General features: G+C 40.4%; 1 non-coding gene across 1 annotated transcript; it reads right to left on the minus strand.

The window, feature by feature from the left end:
- Positions 1–8,829: 8,829 nt before the first annotated feature.
- LOC114111027 (U6 spliceosomal RNA) lies at positions 8,830–8,936 on the minus strand. Its single transcript, XR_003587154.1, has one exon. It is a non-coding gene; the product is annotated as a U6 spliceosomal RNA (small nuclear RNA).
- Between the last annotated feature and the right edge of the window lie 4,096 nt (positions 8,937–13,032).

Below are 13,032 nucleotides of genomic sequence, written 5' to 3' on the forward strand. Positions count from 1 at the left end.
TTCCAGGCAAAGGTACTGGAGTAGGTTGCCATTGATCTTCTCCAGTGAGATGTAAGCCTCCTATAATTGTTTGCTATTATATTGCTATTCTCATTTGTTTAAACTTGGCTGTATTTTTTCTCAAATAGTTCTCACATATTTTCTTTCTTTTATTTTTTTGCGACCGGCCCACTAAGCCCAGGAGGCTGCGACCAGCGCACTAAGCGCAGGCAGCTGCAAATGGCGTACTAAGTGCAGCTGAGAGGAGCTACCCCACATCCGAGGTCAGGGCAGAAGCCGGGAGGACCCCATGCCCGAAGGGCAGCGGCCAAGAGGAGTTACCCACGTCAAAGGTCAGGGGCAGAGGCCGAGAGGGCCAGGCTGCGACGGCGCAGGAACACCTGACAGGAGCTACCCCGCGCCCGAGGCCAGGGGCAGTGGCTAGGAGGAGCAACCACACGTCCAAGGACCATCCAAGGAGTGGTGGCTGCACAGGCACAGGAGGGCCTAGAGGAGCTATCCCACGTTGAAGGTCAGGAAGGGCGGCAGTGAGAAGATACCCCTCATCCAAGGTAAGGAGCAGTGGCTGCGCTTTGCTGGAGCAGCCGTGAAGAGATACCCCATACCAAAGGTAAGAGAAACCCAAGTAAGATGGTAGGTATTGCAGGAGGGCATAAGAGGGCAGACACAATAAAACCATACTCACAGATAGCTAGTCAATCTAGTCACACTAGGACCACAGCCTTGTCTAACTCAATGAAACCAAGCCATGCCTGCGGGGCAACACAAGAGGGGCGGGTCATGCTGGAGAGGTCTGACAGAATGTGGTACACTGGAGAAGGGAATGGCAAACCACTTAGGTATTCTTGCCTTGAGAACCCCATGAACACTATGAAAAGGCAAAATGATAGGATACTGAAAGAGGAACTCCCCAGGTCAGTAGGTGCCCAACATGCTACTGGAGATTAGTGGAGAAATAACTCCAGAAAGAATGAAGGGATGGAGCCAAAGCAAAAACAATACCCAGCTGTGGATGTGACTGGTGATAGAAGCAAGGTCCGATGCTCTAAAGAGCAATATTGCATAAGAACCTTGAATGTCAGGTCCATGAATCTAGGCAAATTGGAAGTGGTCAAACAAGAGATGGCAAGAGTGAACATTGACATTCTAGGAATCAGCGAACTAAAATGGACTGGAATGGGTGAATTTAACTCAGATGATCATTATATCTACTACTGCGGGCAGGAATCCCTCAGAAGAAATGGAGTAGCCATCATGGTCAACAAAAGAGTCCAAAATGCAGTACTTGGATGCAATCTTAAAAACGACAGAAAGATCTCTGTTTGTTCCAAGGCAAACCATTCAATATCACAGTAATCCAAGTCTATTCCCCAACTAGTAACACTAAAGAAGCTGAAGCTGAAGACCTACAAGACCTTTTAGAACTAACACCCCAAAAGATGTCCTTTTCATTCTAGGGGACTGGAATGCAAATGTAGGAAGTCAAGAAACACCTGCAGTAACAGGCAAATTTGGCCTTGGAATGCAGAATGAAGCAGGGCAAAGACTAATAGAGTTTTGCCAAGGAAATGCACTGGTCATAGCACATACCCTCTTCCAACAACACAAGAGAAGACTCTACATATGGACATCACCAGATGGTCAATACCGAAATCAGATTGATTATATTCTTTGTAGCCAAAGATGGAGAAGCTCTATACAGTCAAAAAAACAAGACCAGGAGCTTATTGTGGCTCAGACCATGAACTCCTTATTACCAAATTCAGATGCAAATTGAAGAAAGCAGGGAAAACCACTACACCATTCATGTATGACCTCAATCAAACCCCTTATGATTATACAGTGGAAGTGAGCAATATATTTAAGGGTCTCGATCTGATAGATAGAGTGCCTGATGAACTATGGAATGAGGTTCGTGACATTGTACAGGAGACACGGATCAAGACCATCCCCATGGAAAAGAAATGCAAAAAAGCAAAATGGCTGTCAGAAGAGGCCTTACAAATAGCTGTGAAAAGAAGAGAAGCAAAAGCAAAGGAGAAAAGGAAAGATATAAGCATCTGAATGCAGAGTTCCAAAGAATAGCAAAAAGAGATAAGAAAGCCTTCTTCAGCGATCAATGCGAAGAAATAGAGGAAAAGAACAGAATGGGAAAGACTAGAGATCTCTTTAAGAAACTTAGAGATATGAAGGGAACATTTCATGCAAAGATGGGCTTGATAAAGGACAGAAATGGTATGGACCTAACAGAAGCAGAACATATTAAGAAGAGGTGACAAGAATACACAGAAGAACTGTACAAAAAAGATTTTCACGACTCAGATAATCACGATGATGTGATCACTCATCTAGAGCCAGACATCCTAGAATGTGAAGTCAAGTGGGCCTTAGAAAGCATCACTATGAACAAAGCTAGTGGAGGTGATGGCATTCCAGCTGAACTATTTCAAATCCTGAAAAATGATGCTGTGAAAGTGCTGCATTCAATATGCCAGCAAATCTGGAAAACTCAGCAGTGGCCACAGGACTGGAAAAGGTCAGTTTTCTTTCCAATCCCAAAGAAAGGCAATGCCAAAGAATGCTCAAACTACTGCACAATTGTACTCATCTCACATGCTAGTAAAGTAATGCTCAAAATTCTCCAAGCCAGGCTTCAGCAATACATGAACCGTGAACTTCCTGATGTTCAAGCTGGTTTTAGAAAAGGCAGAGGAACCAGAGATCAAATTGCCAACATCTGCTGGATCATGGAAAAAGCAAGAGAGTTCCAGAAAAACATCTCTTTCTGCTTTATTGACTATGCCAAAGCCATTGACTGTGTGGATCACAATCAACTGTGGACAATTCTGAGAGAGATGGGAATACCAGACCACCTGACCTGCCTCTTGAGAAATTTGTATGCAGGTCAGGAGGCAACAGTTAGGACTGGACATGGAACAACAGACTGATTCCAAATAGGAAAAGGAGTACGTCAAGGCTGTATATTGTCACCCTGCTTATTTAACTTCTAAGCAGAGTACATCATGAGAAATGCTGGACTGGAAGAAACACAAGCTGGAATCAAGATTGCTGGGAGAAATATCAATCACCTCAGATATGCAGATGACACCACCCTTATGGCAGAAAGTGAAGAGGAGCTAAAAGCCTCTTGATGAAAGTGAAAGAGGAGAGGGAAAAAGTTGGCTTAAAACTCAACATTCAAAAAATGAAGATTATGGCATCTGGTCCCATCACTTCATGGGAAATAGATGGGAAAACAGTGGAAACAGTATCAGACTTTATTTTGGGGGCCTCCAAAATCACTGCAGATGGTGACTGCAGCCATGAAATTAAAAGACGCTTACTTCTTGGGAAAAAAGTTATGACCACCCTAGATAGCATATTCAAAAGCAGAGACATTACTTTGCTGACTAAGGTCCATCTAGTTAAGGCTATGGTTTTTCCAGTGATCATGTATGGATGTGAGAGTTGGACTGTGAAGAAGGCTGAGCGCCGAAGAATTGATGCTTTTGAACTGTGGTGTTGGAGAAGATTCTTGAGAATCCCTTGGACTGCAAGGTGATCCAACCAGTCCATTCTGAAGTACATCAACCCTGGGATTTCTTTGGAAGGAATGATGCTAAAGCTGAAACTCCAGTACTTTGGCTACCTCATGCAAAGAGTAGACTCATTGGAAAAGACTCTGATGCTGGGAGGGATTGGGGGCAGGAGGAGAAGGGGATGACAGAGGATGAAATGGCTGGATGGCATCACTGACTCGATGGATGCGAGTCTGAGTGAACTCCAAGAGTTGGCGATGGACAGCGAGGACTGGTGTGCTGCGATTCATGGCGTTGCAATGAGTCAGACACGACTCAGCGACTGAACTGAACTGATTCCTGGGTAATAATTATTTTCACCACCATTGTAAATGATATATTTCCTCCCCACCCTCAGTCTACGACTGATAAATTGGAAAGCAGTAGCTGACAGCCTGTGGCTAGTAGCGCACACTCTAACATCTCCTGGGAAAGATAGATCTTGGAAACAGATTAATTTTATCACAACAGGTTAATTGAAAAAGTAAAGGCAAGCTTACTGTGAATGGATTCTGTGAATGGCAGAGAAGGCTGTCAGCCACACTTGCAAGGCTTGTCTGGGCAAGTTTCTTGGAAGCAGTCAAAGGGGGCTGGGTCCTCAAGGTCAAAGCCTTTTGCACCTGTTGTTGGTACTGTGCTCCCATCACTGCCTAACTCCTGTTCAGTGGATGTGCCAAGGAGGTGGGTTCTACCACTGATGCCAGGAGTCAAAGTGGAGGCAAAAGAAGAGAAAAGTTAGAGCGTCTGCTGCATTCATCTCTACCCGCCCTGGGACTCGATACCCTGTTCCTTTGCTTTTCACTCCCATTGCTCCTAAATTCCACAGAGCTTTGCAGCTAACATAGGGCTTTCCTTTGGGGTGTAGCACTGTTTTAGCCCAGAGGACATATCCTAACCTAGTAATCTTTCTCTAGAGGAAAGTGGTTTCTCTGAAGAAAGGATGCCTAATTTCATCATGTATTAAAAATTCTAGTTCTCATTTCAGAGTGAGGACTCTTTCCTGTATTTGAGATCAAGCATTTTCTTTTTTTTTTTTTAGTTTTTTTTTTATTTTATATGACATACAACTTTTTTTTTCTCCCCCACGGGTGTACATGCGTTCCCAAACATGAACCCCCCTCCCACCTCCCTCCCCATACCATCTCTCTGGGTCATCACCATGCACCAGCCCCAATCATGCTATATCCTGCGTCGGACATAGACTGGCGATTCGATTCTTACATGATAGTATACCTGTTACAATGCCATTCTCCCAAATCATTCCACCCTCTCCCTCTCCCTCTGAGTCCAAAAGTCCGTTATACACATCTGTGTCTTTTTTGCTGTCTTGCATACAGGGTCGTCATTGCCATCTTTCTAAATTCCATATATATGTGTTAGTATACTGTATTGGTGTTTTTCTTTCTGGCTTACTTCACTCTGTATAATCGGCTCCAGTTTCATCCATCTCATCAGAACTGATTCAAGTGAATTCTTTTTAATGGCTGAGTAATACTCCATTGTGTATATGTACCACAGCTTTCTTATCCATTCATCTGCTGATGGACATCTAGGTTGTTTCCATGTCCTGGCTATTATAAACAGTGCTGCGATGAACATTGGGGTACATGTGTCTCGTTTAATCCTGGTTTCCTCGGTGTGTATGCCCAGCAGTGGGATTTCTGGGTCATAAGGTAGTTCTATTTGCAATTTTTTAAGGAATCTCCACACTGTTCTCCATAGTGGCTGTACTAGTTTGCATTCCCACCAACAGTGTAGGAGGGTTCCCTTTTCTCCACACCCTCTCCAGCATTTATTGCTTGCAGATTTTTGGATCGCAGCCATTCTGACTGGTGTGAAGTGGTACCTCATTATGGTTTTGATTTGCATTTCTCTGACAATAAGTGATGTTGAGCATCTTTTCATGTGTTTGTTAGCCATCCGTACGTCTTCTTTGGAGAAATGTCTATTTAGCTCTTTGGCCCATTTTTTGATTGGGTCGTTTATTTTTCTGGAATTGAGCTGCATAAGTTGCTTGTATATTTTTGAGATTAGTTGTTTGTCAGTTGCTTCATTTGCTATTATTTTCTCCCATTCAGAAGGCTGTCTTTTCACCTTGCTTATATTTTCCTTTGTTGTGCAGAAGCTTTTAATTTTAATTAGATCCCATTTGTTTATTTTTGCTTTTATTTCCAGAATTCTGGGAGGTGGATCATAGAGGATCCTGCTGTGATTTATGTCAGAGAGTGTTTTGCCTATGTTCTCCTCTACGAGTTTTATCGTTTCTGGTCTTACATTTAGATCTTTAATCCATTTTGAGTTTATTTTTGTGTGTGGTGTTAGAAAGTGATCTAGTTTCATTCTTTTACAAGTGGTTGACCAGTTTTCCCAGCACCACTTGTTAAAGAGATTGTCTTTACTCCATTGTATATTCTTGCCTCCTTTGTCAAAGATAAGGTGTCCATATGTGTGTGGATTTATCTCTGGGCTTTCTATTTTGTTCCATTGATCTATATTTCTGTCTTTGTGCCAGTACCATACTGTCTTGATGACTGTGGCTTTGTAGTAGAGCCTGAAGTCAGGCAAGTTGATTCCTCCAGTTCCATTCTTCTTTCTCAAGATTGCTTTGGCTATTCGAGGTTTTTTGTATTTCCATACAAATCTTGAAATGATTTGTTCTAGTTCTGTGAAAAATATGGCTGGTAGCTTGATAGGGATTGCATTGAATTTGTAAATTGCTTTGGGTAGTATACTCATTTTCACTATATTGATTCTTCCAATCCATGAACATGGTATATTTCTCCATCTATTAGTGTCCTCTTTGATTTCTTTCACCAGTGTTTTATAGTTTTCTATGTGTAGGTCTTTAGTTTCTTTAGGTAGATATATTCCTAAGTATTTTATTCTTTTCGTTGCAATGGTGAATGGAATTGTTTCCTTGAGTTCTTTTTCTACTTTCTCATTATTAGTGTATAGGAATGCAAGGGATTTCTGTGTGTTGATTTTATATCCTGCAACTTTACTATATTCATTGATTAGCTCTAGTAATTTTCTGGTGGAGTCTTTAGGGTTTTCTATGTAGAGGATCATGTCATCTGCAAACAGTGAAAGTTTTACTTCTTCTTTTCCAATTTGGATTCCTTTTATTTCTTTTTCTGCTCTGATTGCTGTGGCCAAAACTGCCAAAACTATGTTGAATAGTAGCGGTGAAAGTGGGCACCCTTGTCTTGTTCCTGACTTTAGGGGAAATGCTTTCAATTTTTCACCATTGAGGATAATGTTTGCTGTGGGTTTGCCATATATAGCTTTTATTATGTTGAGGTATGTTCCTTCTATTCCTGCTTTCTGGAGAGTTTTTATCATAAATGGATGTTGAATTTTGTCAAAGGCCTTCTCTGCATCTATTGAGATAATCATATGGTTTTTATTTTTCAGTTTGTTAATGTGGTGAATTACATTGATTGATTTGCGGATATTGAAGAATCCTTGCATCCCTGGGATAAAGCCCAACTGGTCACGGTGTATGATCTTTTTAAAGTGTTGTTGGATTCTGATTGCTAGAATTTTGTTGAGGATTTTTGCATCTATGTTCATCAGTGATATTGGCCTGTAGTTTTCTTTTTTTGTAGTATCTTTGTCAGGTTTTGGTATTAGGGTGACGGTGGCCTCATAGAATGAGTTTGGAAGTTTACCTTCCTCTGCAATTTTCTGGAAGAGTTTGAGTAGGATAGGTGTTAGCTCTTCTCGAAATTTTTGGTAGAATTCAGCTGTGAAGCCATCTGGACCTGGGCTTTTGTTTGCTGGAAGATTTCTGATTACAGTTTCAATTTCCGTGCTTGTGATGGGTCTGTTAAGATTTTCTATTTCTTCCTGGTTCAGTTTTGGAAAATTGTACTTTTCTAAGAATTTGTCCATTTCTTCCACGTTGTCCATTTTATTGGCTGATAGTAGTCTCTTATGATCCTTTGCATTTCTGTGTTGTCTGTTGTGATCTCTCCATTTTCATTTCTAATTTTGTTGATTTGATTTTTCTCTCTTTACTTCTTGATGAGTCTGGCTAACGGTTTGTCAATTTTATTTATCCTTTCAAAGAACCAGCTTTTGGCTTTGTTGATTTTTGCTATGGTCTCTTTTGTTTCTTTTGCATTTATTTCTGCCCTAATTTTTAAGATTTCTTTCCTTCTACTCACTCTGGGGTTCTCCAATTCTTCCTTTTCTAGTTGCTTTAGGTGTAGAGTTAGGTTACTTATTTGACTTTTTTCTTGTTTCTTGAGGTATGCCTGTATTGCTATGAACTTTCCTCTTAGCACTGCTTTTATAGTGTACCACAGGTTTTGGGTTGTTGTGTTTTCATTTTCATTAGTTTCTATGCATATTTTGATTTCTTTTTTAATTTCTTCTGTGATTTGTTGGTTATTCAGAAGTGTGTTGTTCAATCTCCATATGTTGGAATTTTTAATAGTTTTTCTCCTGTAATTGAGATCTAATCTTAATGCATTATGGTCAGAAAAGATGCTTGGAATGATTTTGATTTTTTTGAATTTATCAAGTTTAGATTTATGGCCCAGGATGTGATCTATCCTGGAGAATGTTCTGTGAGCACTTGAGAAAAGGTGAAATTCATTGTTTTGGGGTGAAATGTCCTATAGATATCAATTAGGTCTAACTGGTCTAATGTATCATTTAAAGTTTGCGTTTCTTTGTTGATTTTCTGTTTAGTTGATCTGTCCATAGGTGTGAGTGGGGTATTAAAGTCTCCCACTAGTATTGTGTTATTGTTGATTTCCCCTTTCATGCTTGTTAGCATTTGTCTTACATATTGCGGTGCTCCTATATTGGGTGCATATATATTTATAATTGTTATATCTTCTTCTTGGATTGATCCTTTGATCATTATGTAGTGGCCTTCTTTGTCTCTTTTCACAGCCTTTGTTTTAAAGTCTATTTTATCGGAAATGAGTATTGCCACTCCTGCTTTCTTTTGGTCTCTATTTGCATGGTATACCTTTTTCCAGCCCTTCACTTTCAGTCTGTATGTGTCCCTTGTTTTGAGGTGGGTCTCTTGTAAGCAGCATATAGAGGGGTCTTGTTTTGTATCCATTCAGCCAGTCTTTTTCTTTTGGTTGGGGCATTCAACCCATTTACGTTTAAGGTAATTATTGATAAGTATGATCCTGTTACCATTTACTTTATTGTTTTGGGTTCGGGTTTACACACCCTTTTTGTGTTTCCTGTCTAGAGAATATCCTTTAGAATTTGTTGGAGAGCTGGTAAAAATATGGAACGCTTCACGAATTTGCGTGTCATCCTTGCACAGGGGTCATGCTAATCTTCTCTGTATCATTCCAATTTTAGTATATGTGCTGCCGAAGCAAGCACCAAGCTATTTCTTTTGAAGGAGATTTCATTCTGATGATGTGAATCAGGTAATGGAAAACCTGCGCCATCTTCTGGTGTAAGCAGGTGTCTCGAAAAGTTCTTTTAAAAACATTTTTTATTGAAATATATTTGTTGTATAATATTAGATGTTACAGATGTACAGTATAGTGATTCACATTTTTAAAGTTTATACTCCATTTATAGTTCTTTAATATTAAATACAGGTTTCTCTTTTCTAGTTGCTAAATCTAAAGTTTTGTGAACTTCAACATGTATTCAGTGAAGACTTATCTGAGTTAGGTGAAAAGTCAGATTCTGATCCCTAAGTGTACACCTGCCTGCACCAGGATCCTGATCTGATGTAAGCTGTTCACGGACAACACTCTTGAGAAACAGTAAAAATAATGGGTCAAATGTCAAAATGTAAATGATTATGGATTTTTAAAAATATTTTATTATGAAAAAAGAAACGACTTTTTGGGGAATTTCCTGGTTATCCAGCGGTTATGATTTAGTGTTTACACTGGTGTGGGCTTGGATTTGATCCCTGATGGGGGAACTAAGTTCCCACAAGTTGCATTGCATGGCAAAACAAAAAATCAAACAATAAAAACACACTTTTTTAATTAAAATGCATAAGTTTGGAAAGTGCAGGAACATTAAAGATGAAAATTAAAATCACATATAACACTAGATAAAAGTATCATTTTATAATTCAATTTTTGTTCCATTTAATTTTGCATCTGCAACAAAAATTCCTTTGAAAATATGGTTTGAACTAACTGCATCGTTTTCCACTGGTGACTTTGTGCCACATCATGTTTAACTGTTCCCACTTGGGTTATGGAAGATCTTTAGGCTGATTTCTCTGTTAGAAATCATAGTATAGTATTTGTATGACCATCCATTTATGTTAATCTTTGTGTACAACTTTGATTACTTATTTAGGGTACACTAAACCTAGGGTACACCAGAGGCTTCCCTGGTGGCTCAGATGGTAAAGCGTCTGCCTACAGTGCAGGAGACCCAGGTTTGATCCCTGGATTGGGAAGATCCCCTGGAGAAGGAAATGGCAACCCACTCCACTACTCTTGCCTGGAAAATTCCATGGACTGAGGAGCCTGGTAGTCTACAGACCATGGGGTCGCAAAGAGTCAGACACAACTGAGTGACTTCCCTTCACTTTCTTAGGGTACACTAGGAAAGACTATGGTACAGATTGATTCCTGATATTGTCAGCTCATTGTTTCCAGGTTTAATACATTAGGCAGAATGTAAAAAACATGGAATTGCATAAATGAAAGGAGTCAATTCCTCTACAAGCACAACAATCTCTAATTAAAATCATAAAACCTGTCCTTTGAAATATTTAATGGAACTTTGCAATCCAAGAGCAATTTTTCCTCAAAATGTATCTCTTTTTACTTGTGTTCTTCCCCCCCCCACACCCCTTTTTCTTTTCCACAATGTAAATAACATATTGCATTTTGATTGTTATTCATTATAACCCTAATTTTAATGAAGAGGTATAGTAACAGGAGAGTATAGTTTCCATGGTGGCTCGAACAGTAAAGAATCCTCCTGCAATGTGGGAGATCTGGATTCGATCCCTGGGTTGGGAAGATCCCCTGGAGGGGAGCATGCTAACCCACTCTGAATTCGTGCCTGAAGAATCCCTACGGATAGAGGAGCCTGGCAGGCTACAGTCCATGGGGCCACAAAGAGTCGGACACAACTGAGCAACTAAGCATACATATAGTGAGAAAAAGATATACATTTTTCATAATTGAATGTTATATACTATACCAAGTTCAGTTCAATTTTATTGAGTGCTTAATTGACCAGGCACTGTATGAGACTTCTTGAATATGAACTGAACAACAATCTAATTCATGACCTAGAGAGTGACATAGGTATGAAAATAATTACAAAAGGAAGTGATGCATGCACTATTAAAGCAATGAACAAGGTACAGATATTGCAATAATAGTTAATTTTACTATGAACCAAGAACTGCTGTTTTTACATCTATGTCAACTCTCTTAATTATTCTCTGTTATCTTGTGTGTGTTAAGTTGCTTCGACTCTTTGTGACCCTGTGGACCATAGAACCTCCAGTTTCCTCTGTACATTGATGGAATTCTCTAGCCAAGAATACTGAAGAGAGTCGCCACACTCTCCTCCAGAGGATCTTCCTGACCCAGGGATCGAACCCACATCTCTTAGATCTCCTGAGCTGGCTCTTTACCACTAGAGCCTATGTTATCTTATAAAGTAGTTATTGTTATCATTATCATCATCGTCTTCCTGACTTTACATATTGGAATGCCAGGCAGGGAACTCGCTCAAAACTGTAAGAGCCAGGGTATGAGTCTAGACGTCCCTCTCCTAGAGTCCATGCACATGACCACCGAAGAGCCCCGTCTCTCTGTAGCAGGACAGTGCAACTAGGGACGGATAATTGTTCATCCATATTGGATCTGTTTCTGTGAATTTATCCTTTATCTTGCCCCTTTCGTTACTGTAGGCATACATAATGACCTGCCTCGGGGAGACAGCCTGACCCTGTCCACCTGCGAAGCGCTGTAAGGAAGTGAAACACATTCCGCTGCCTGAAACTTGCCACTTTAGGAGACATTTGGAAGAATGCGATGGTTTTTTTAACTTAGTTTCTTCACCTCCCTCCCATCTCTGACCTGTTAAATAATCTGGCATCCAGGGCCCTACAAGATGGTTATTTTGAGGCGCTACACTGACATCTTTTCCATCTGTCGGCTCCCTGAGTGACGACACTTCCTTAACATCTTATCTCAGATTTATTGGCCGGTTGTTCATGAGCAGAGCAAGCTTGGACTAGTAACAAAAGAAGGATGATAACTCTGGAAGATCAAGAATTATTTTAAAAATTAATATTTTCAACGAATATTAATTGAGTACTACTTGGCATGCAATGTGTTGGGTGGATATACAGTACTGAAAAATACAGTTATGGTTCCTGTCTTCACGAAGTTTGTGTCAACTTAAAGAAAGAGGCACAACATGAGAGTTTTGAGTTTCAGTTTTATTCTGAGACCTTACTGAGAACTATAGCCTGAGAAGAGTTCCTCATACAGCGCTGAGAAACTGCTCCAAAGAGGAAGGGGGAGAAGTCAGTATAAATACAGTTTTGGATAGAGAACACATGAAGTCAAGCATAGATCTCAACAACAGGTCACTGCCAGTTGTGCTAGACAGTATCTCAGGAAATGATTTTAGTGCTTTTGTAGGCTTGGAAAGGTATAAGAGTCCCTAAAAATTTTATAACAATGTTAATATATATATACACGTTACATTTGCCTGGATAATCCCATGGACAGAGAAGCCTGGTGGGCTACAGTCCATAGAGTCACAAAGAATTGGACGTGACTGAAGCAACTTGGCACACACACGTATAGATTTTAACTTTCTACAGTCTGGTTTCCAAAGCACAGAGTGCCTCATTCTGTTCTTCATCCTGAATTCCTCTCAGGGTGCACTGTTGGTCATTGACTGTAGTAGCTAATGATTTTATCCTTGTAGAAATAGAGAATGGGCAACACTCTTTGTTTTACACTACACAATCTAGTGGGAGAGCCATACAGTAAACCCATAAAAACACAAATGAATGCCCAATTGCCTAAGTGTACTGAAGACAAAGAGGATCTTCCCTGGTAGCTCAGTGATAAAGAATCCGCCTACAGTGCAGGAGATGCAGGAGACATGGCTTCGATCTCTGGGTCAAGAAGATCCCCTGGAGGAGGGCATGGCCACAGACTCCAGTATTCTTGGCTGGAGAGTCCCATGGACAGAGGAGCCTAGCAGGCCACAATCCATAGGAGTACAAAGAGGCAGACATGACTGAAGCTATTGAGTACACATGCACGCACTAAAGACAAGGAGCTAAGGATTGATATAAAAATACCAGGATAAGGAGATTATGCTGGTGTCATGACTGACCCATCTGAGGAGACTTCTGGAATTAAAGAAAGAGGAAGAGTTAGTCAGGCACAAAAATGACAAGAAGACTTTGAGTGTAGGTTATGAGTCAGGAGCTTGGGTCAAGAGGAACTGAAAGAGT

Source organism: Ovis aries, chromosome 1 (genome assembly GCF_016772045.2).
Source record: "Ovis aries strain OAR_USU_Benz2616 breed Rambouillet chromosome 1, ARS-UI_Ramb_v3.0, whole genome shotgun sequence".
In the NCBI taxonomy this organism is placed as follows: Eukaryota; Metazoa; Chordata; class Mammalia; order Artiodactyla; family Bovidae; genus Ovis; species Ovis aries.